The sequence below is a fragment of the Carlito syrichta genome, unplaced genomic scaffold (assembly GCF_000164805.1).
Source record: "Carlito syrichta isolate Samal-C Ts95f unplaced genomic scaffold, Tarsius_syrichta-2.0.1 Scaffold309814, whole genome shotgun sequence".
Taxonomy (NCBI): domain Eukaryota; kingdom Metazoa; phylum Chordata; class Mammalia; order Primates; family Tarsiidae; genus Carlito; species Carlito syrichta.
In genome coordinates, this window is record NW_007253910.1 from 40,609 (window position 1) to 48,281 (window position 7,673).

The 7,673-nt window shown below is 43.2% G+C and overlaps 1 pseudogene; it reads left to right on the forward strand.

The window, feature by feature from the left end:
* The first annotated feature begins 415 nt into the window (after window positions 1-415).
* LOC103270368 lies at window positions 416-7,360 on the forward strand (annotated as a pseudogene).
* The last annotated feature ends 313 nt before the right edge of the window (window positions 7,361-7,673 follow it).

A 7,673-nucleotide genomic window follows, 5' to 3' on the forward strand; every position in this document is an offset into this window, starting at 1 on the left:
CCATTGACAGCATCTGCATCACAGGGCAATTTGATAATCAGATTCTGTATAAAAGAAACTTTTTAAGAAGTCATGCTATAAAACAGATTCTTTGTAGGAGAAGGTGGAATGCTTGTGGATTACAGTAGTGAGAATATTTTCAGAATTTAATAGTTCTTTAGCTGATGATTTTCATTAAACCTATCTGTACTGAGGTACTCACAATGCCACTTTATAATTTCACTAGACTTCTCTGTGAAGTGCTTTTACATGTACCAAAAAATCCTCTTTGGTAAAAAGTTGTTTTTTCATTTTAGACATTAAAAATGTGAGGTTAAGGACATTGCTTAACACCTTAAGAAAAACCTTTTGCATCAGCCACGAGTGGACAAAGCTGTGGCCATCAACAGGTTTCTGTGGGGTGCCACCATGGCTCATGGGTAAAGTGGGATGGGCAGGCTGGCATTTAACACAAACAAACAAACAAACAAACAAGCAAACACACACACACACAAAAACCTTCAAGCTTCTGCAGTCTCTGCTTCAAGTGAAGAAGGCAGCTTTCACTCAAGCAAAGAGCCAAAGGACAACATAAAGTACAGTTCTGGCCCTGTCTTGACCTGAGATGAGGTAGTTCCTCAGACGACCTGCAGGTTGTGGATATACCAACGCACGTTGTGGCGGGACTGAAGGATGTTGTTCCCAGGGGGGCTTTCTGCAGGGGAAGTTCCGATTCTCTTGACTGACAAGTAGCATCCTATGTTTCCTAATGATTTTGAGAACGTAGTGAAGTGCCAGAGGGAGAAGGGCAGAGGCAGAGGGAGTTGGTGAAATAGCTAATGAAATATGTAAAATAATTGCAATAGCTTGCTTAACACAAGTAACTCCATTTTGTTAAAATCTTCCATCTTAACTGTCTGCCTGACTCAAAAATGACCCCCCCAAGTATGTACGTGTAATTGTTGTAACATTCCCATGACCACAGACCCACAGCCTTGTTCCCCTGAGCTGATTGAGCTGACCATTCTTGCTGACTATTTAAAAACTTCCTAGTGAGAAGTTCTGTGTAATTGTATTCCTTGTTAACTGAAACCCAAGAAATTGTTCCTTTTGTTTTTAGTTCCTTGTTCCCTCACCTCCCTCCTATGTAGCCCACTTGCAGTTTTTGCCTTTATAAGCTTCTTGCTAGTTTAGTTCAGTGTCAAGAGCTTTCTTGGCATGAGCCTACTCTTGACAGCACACTATTAAAGGACTCAAAATTCGAACCTAGTGTGCTGGTGATTCTCCTTTCTCATGATTCAGTCATAACATTTGGAGGTCCCAGTGAGAAGTCACCAACCTCAGGAGGTGGCCTGGCTCCAGCTGTCTCCAGTTCGATGGAGAAGTTACAGGGGAGGTGCCCCTGAATCATTCCAGGGCCCCATGACCTCTCATCTGGCTTGGAGGGAGAAGGAATGACTGCTAATTTCTTCCCGCCTCAAAAATTCCTGAGTCCATCTACATTCTCCTAAGAGGTAAGAATTTGTTCTGTTTACCAGTAAGAATCTGTTTTGTTCTGTTTGCGGCCACAATTCTGTTTAAGGGAGTCATGGCCTGACGAGGCTGGTTTTCTGCCCTGAGTTTGTTCCAGGGATCCATAACTCTTCTGATTTGGTCTGGATGTGCCTTGTCTGTCATTGTGTTTTAACTGTGTGTTTTAACTGTTTGCTTGTTGTTTGTTCATTGTTTGTTATGGGTTCACAAAATTCACAACCTGTCAGTCCTCTGGACCGTAGGTTGAAAAATTTCTCTGTTGTATTTGGTGAGGACTACAGTGTCTGCCTTTCAAAAGGTTGGCTCTGGACCCTTTGTAAAACAGATTGACCTGCATTTAATGTGAATTAACCCCCTACAGGGTCTTTGAATGTTCATGTTACTCATCTGTTTAAAAGGTCATTACAGGGACTCTTGGTCATCCTGATCAGTTTTCCTATATTGACCAATGGTTAAATTTAGCCCAAACCCCCCCTGTTAAAAATATGTTCTCTTAAAACTCAGGCCCCTCCCCATAAACCACACTATACGGAGACAGATCTTCTAACTTGAAAACAACAGGGTGCTATATACAAAAGCCCCTGGCTAACTCTTCAAGGAAAACTTGTTTTACTGTTTCTCAAGAGAGTGAAACCTTGCCAAAATCTGCCATAGGTTTTAACCTCCCTGGTAAAATCAATCATGTACCCTCATCATCCCACCTGGGATGATTGCCAGCAGCTCCTTTTTAACCCTGTTTACTTCTGAAAAGCCAAAACTTATTAAAGCTGAAGCTAAAAAGTTTCTCCTAGCCTCAGTAGCTGGAACAAAGGAAAAAAGTCAGGAAATGTTAAAGGAGGTTTTTTCCTCCTCTTGCCCAGATTGGGAGCCTAACACTTCAGCAGGATCTAGAACATTAAAAACTTATCACTGGACTCTATTAGCTGGCTTAAAGGGAGCAGCCCCCAAACTTATCAATCTTTCTAAAACTACTGAAATTCTCCAAGGACTCAAGGAATCTCCAGGGGTGTTTCTTGAGTGCCCAAGAGGCATTTCAGACTTACACTCCTTTTGATCCTTCAGCTCCCGAGAATGTTTGAGCTATTAATCTGGCATTTGTGGCTCAGGCAGCTCTGGAAGCTCCAGACATCCAGAAAAAGTTGCAGAAACTGGAGGGTTTTGCAGGAATAAACTTTTCTCAGCTGCTCAAGGTAGTTCAGAAGGTTTTTAATAGCCAAAATGCTGAGAAACAGAAACAGGAAGACAAGAAAATGGACAGAGAAACAAAATGGCAGGTGAAAGTATTATTTGCTGCCATCCAGGCCTCCCAACCTGGCTCAAGGCCAGCATGTAAAACACAGGGACAAAAGAAAACTGGATGCATCTAGCTAGCCAAGAATCAATGTGTATATTGTAAAGAGCTGGGTCACTGGGTAAAAAAATTGCCCTCGCTGCCCAAAGATAGAGGACCCAAAGTCAGTTCTGGTCCTGCCTTCTACTGATAAAACTGAAAATAACTCAGACTGAGGAGGCCAAGACTCTTTTTATTGGGGGCCACCAAGTCCAACTAACATGCATTCTTCTCCATTTCTTTATCCCCTGCCAGTCAACCTATTTTTACCTTTGAATGAACAGATCCTGACTCGGGGATCACCAAATCAGCTAACTTGGTCTCAATTGCCACAGGGTCTCAAGAACTCCCTGACTCTTTTTAAGGATACCTTGCAACCGGATATTTCAGGATTCTGTAGCTTTCACCCTGAATATACTTTATTCCAGTATGTAAATAATCTCTTGCTTATGGCGGCAGACCTGGACACCTGTTTAAAAGGTACTTAGGCTCTGTTACAGCTCCTCCAAGACATGGGCTACCGTGTGTCAGCGAAAAAGGGACATCTCTACTCAACTGAAGTTTCCTACCTGGGATACCAGCTAAAAAAAGGGTAAACGAGCCCTGATTTCAGCCTGGAAAGAAGCCATTATTCAAATTCCCATGCCAATCACAAAGAAACAGGTACAGGAATTCCTGGGGGTGGCAGGGTATTGCCTGCTGTAAATCCCAGGGTTTGTTAAAATTGCCAAGCCCTTGTACACAACCACCGCAGGAAATCAGCCCCTAAAATGGACTGCTACTAAGGAACAAGCATTCCAGCAGTTAAAAATGGCTCTAACCCAAGCCCTGTCATTAGCCCTCCCAGATGTTACCATGACTTTCCACTTTTTCATTCATGAACAACGAGAAATTGCAAAAGGGGTTCTCACTCAGACCTTAGAACCCTAAAGAAGACCGGTGACTTACTTGTCAAAAATACTTGACCCAGTGGCTTCTGGCTGGCTCTCTTGTCTCTGGGCCATTGTAGCCACAGCCATACTAGTTAAGAAAGCAGATAAATTGACTTTTACCCAGAACATGGCTTTAACTCTTCTCCATAATGTTGAAACTCTGCTCTGAGGAGCCTCTGGTCACTGGATGTCAAACACTCACATCACCCAGTATCAAAGCCTTTTACTTGACCAACCTAGACTTTCTCTCGTACTCAGTGCCTCAATCTGGTCACCCTGCTGCCCGATGATAATCTGGAAATGCCAGTTTGTGACTGTAAATACAAGTTGAACATCTCCCAGGCTAGCTGACCTAATTTTCAGGACACTCCCTTAAGTCAGGCTGATGCTGACGTGTTCACGGATGGCAGCAGCCTGGTAATAAAGGGAGTCTGCAAGGCTGGTGCAGCTATAACCATGGCTCATGACATAAACTGGTCACAGGCATTGCCTCAAGATACCTCAGCTCAAAAAGCTGAGTTAATTACTTTTACTCAGGCCCTGCACTGGGAAACAGGAAAGGAGGTAAACATTTTCACCGACAGCTGGTGTGCTTTTGCCACACTCCATATGCATACCATAATCTATAAGGAACGAGTCTTCTTACCGCAGCAGATAAGATTATAAAAAACAAGGAGGAAATTTTAGCCCTCCTAGGGCCTATATTGCTCCCCAAAGAGGTAGCCGACAGTTATTGCAGGAGACACCAAAAGTCGGACACTCCAGAAGCAACTGGAAACTGCCTGGTGGACCAGGTGGCTCAACAGGCAGCAGAACTCCCAGTTAAACCCTGAATTATCTTGCTAACTAAAATTTTTCCAGCTCCTTCTCTCCCCGAACAGTCTACATATACCCAAGAGGAAGAAGAACAGGCGGACTTAGTGGGAGCTCAAAAAACTCCACTGGATGGTGGGTCAAGGACTAAAATTATTTTACCTGAAACTCTCAGACACACCTTGGCAAAACAACTGCATTCTACTACTCACCTGGGAGGTACCAAATTAAGCTGTTAAACCATTTTTTATCATATCAATGACTTAAAAAGCATTGCTGCAACAGCCACTGACATATGCCCTGCCTGTGCCCAAGTCAATGCAAAATAAGGGCCCAAACCTTCCGATGGCTTTAGGGCCTGAGGATTAAGTCCTAGGGAAAAAAAATGGCACTCAAAATCAAACGCGATACTGGCCTGGATTCATCACACTTAAGTTAAGAGAGTTATGGAAACTGACATTACTCCACTTTGCTCAGTCAACTAGACTGCAATGAGAGACCCCCCCAAAAATGCTCTCAATATCATCCTCTGAGCCCGCCTACCTGCTTCAACCACACCACAGGCTGACCAGCCAACACACACCTGAAATGTGAGGCTCCAATTGCCCAAAATAGACTAATTTACTGGTTAACAATTCTCTGAATGCATTGTAATCATTCCTTAACCCTTGCCTTTGTTATCCCAATTGCTTTAACTCTGAACATAGGTCTTACAACCTGTATTACTGCTGAAATGTTAAACAGTAAGCCTATCTTATGTATTACTTTTCATGTACTTCCCCAGGTATATGCTTACAGCAGTCCTAAAGGGAACCTTTTATTCAGTCCTTCTGGTCTTTCAACAACTCATTGGAAGTGTGCTGCCTCCCTACTAGTGTCTGCCTTAATTGGGTTCAGCATAGCAGAAACAGCTGCACGCAGCACCACTGCCCAGGTCTGCAGAAAATTAGGGCTAACTAACCTTGCACAAGACATGAATTCTAACTTCAATTACATGCAATCTGCTATAGACCAACTCTGTAAAATTTATACATGTAAAAACCTATTATAATTCCATACCCATAACCGATGAATCAACGAATTGACTCATGTACAACTAAAAGGGGGGAATGAAATAGCAAATGAAATATGTAAAATAATTGCAATAACTTGCTTGGCCTAAGTAACTCCATTTTGTTAAAATCTTCCATCTTAGCTGTCTGCTGACTTAAAAATGACCCCCCAGTGTGTATGTGTAATTGTTGTAAGGTTCCCATGACCACAGACCCACAGCCTTGTTCCCCTGAGCTTTCCACCCTGACAATTCTTGCTGACCATTTAAAAACTTCCTAGCCACAAGCTCCATGTAATTATATACCTTGTTAATTGAAATCCAAGAGATTGTTCCTTTTGTTTTTCGTTCCTTGTTCCCTTACCACCCTGCTATGTAGCCCACTTGCAGTTTTTGCCTTTATAAGCTTCTGGCTAGTTTAGTTTGGCATCAAGAGCTTTCTTGGCATGAGCCTACTCTTGACCACGCTATTAAAGAACTCAAAATTCGAACCAGGTGTGTGGTGACAATTCTCCTTTCTCACGGTTCTGTCATAACACTGGAAAGACAAAAGTAAAAGAAAAAGAAGAGAGGTGTAGAGACAGAAAGCCAGCAGGTGTTCAAGGTGACCAAATCCGGATTTTGATAAAGATGAAGATTATGAGCCAGAGAGGAGGGAAAGAAATATGGGCTGAGCTGCCATCGCCCCACCCACTTCTCTGGTGGAGGACAAAGAGTTGCCCAGAGACTTTCCATATGAAGGAGACACTCAACCTGCGGTCTTCAACCTTTTTGGCATCAAGTACTAGTTTCGTGAAAGGCAATTTTCCATGACCAGGGTGTGGGTATAGGAGGTGGGGGAGTGGGAAGTGGTGGAGATGGTGGTGGAAGGGGGATTATCAGATGTTAGATTCTCACAAGGCATCCAACCTAGGTCTCTCACATGTGCAATCTTGAAAAGGTTTCACATTCCTATGAGAATCTGATGCCTCCGCTGATCTGACAGCAAGAGGTCACCCATCCTCACCTCCTACTGTGCGGCCCGGTTCCCAACAAGCCATGGACCAGTATCTGTCTGTGACCCGGGAGGCAAGGGGGGGAGAGGTTGAGGACCCCTGCTCTAGACCTCCATCACAGTCTTCCAAAGCTGCAATCCTCCCTCTCAACCCTCCCCCCCACCAATGTACGAGGCACAGGACAGACCAACGTCTCCCACCAGGCCTAGCAGCTCCTTCCTCGCTAGCATGGAAGCACAGTGACCCAGAAGATCATGGAGAATTACAGCTTCCATGAGGACCAGAGCCTGGGGAAGCACTAGTAGGGGCTGAGCACCACCATGTGTGGAGAAGATCAGTAAGGCCGGCGGCAAGATCCATTGCAGTCGTCCCCAAGAAGGATGCATCTAAGAAGTCAGATTCAAGTCCATTAATTGAAATGCTTAAGTGTCAAGTGTCGGAAACGTGGTTGGTGCAGGAGAGGTGGGTGAAAACTTGGAAGTGGAAACCAAGGAAGAATGTGAAACATATGGCAACATTGGAAAGTGTGTGATATTTCTAATTCCTGGTGCCCCTGATGATAAAGCAGTGTGGATATTTGTAGAATTTGAGAAAGTTGAGTCAGTAGTTAAAGATGTTGACCTGTATGGGAAGTATTTTGGTGGACCAGAGTGGAAAGAGCGTGTTTCTACAATTTGGACATATCAGAGTCTTGGATTTGGTGAGCTGGCTTGATCTTAAGAACTAGAGCACAGGTCATCTCTGTTGATCTTTCAAAGAAATCGGGGTAAGCAAAGGAGAAAAAGGACACAGCCACCCTGGCTGTAGAGACTGAAACTCTGGATGGAATTCTGAGAAATATGTTGATTGATCCTTTTTTTAATTTTAATTTTTTAATTTTTGTGTTTAATATAGTATAAAAATCCTAAAAAAAACTTTTGCAAAAATAAGAAAATGCACGCTTATGTTTTTATTTTCTTTTTCTTAGTCTTATTTTCTGAGCCTCAAAACTAGAACTTTGTTTATCTCATTCCAGTGCACTGTTTTACACTTTTTTTTTT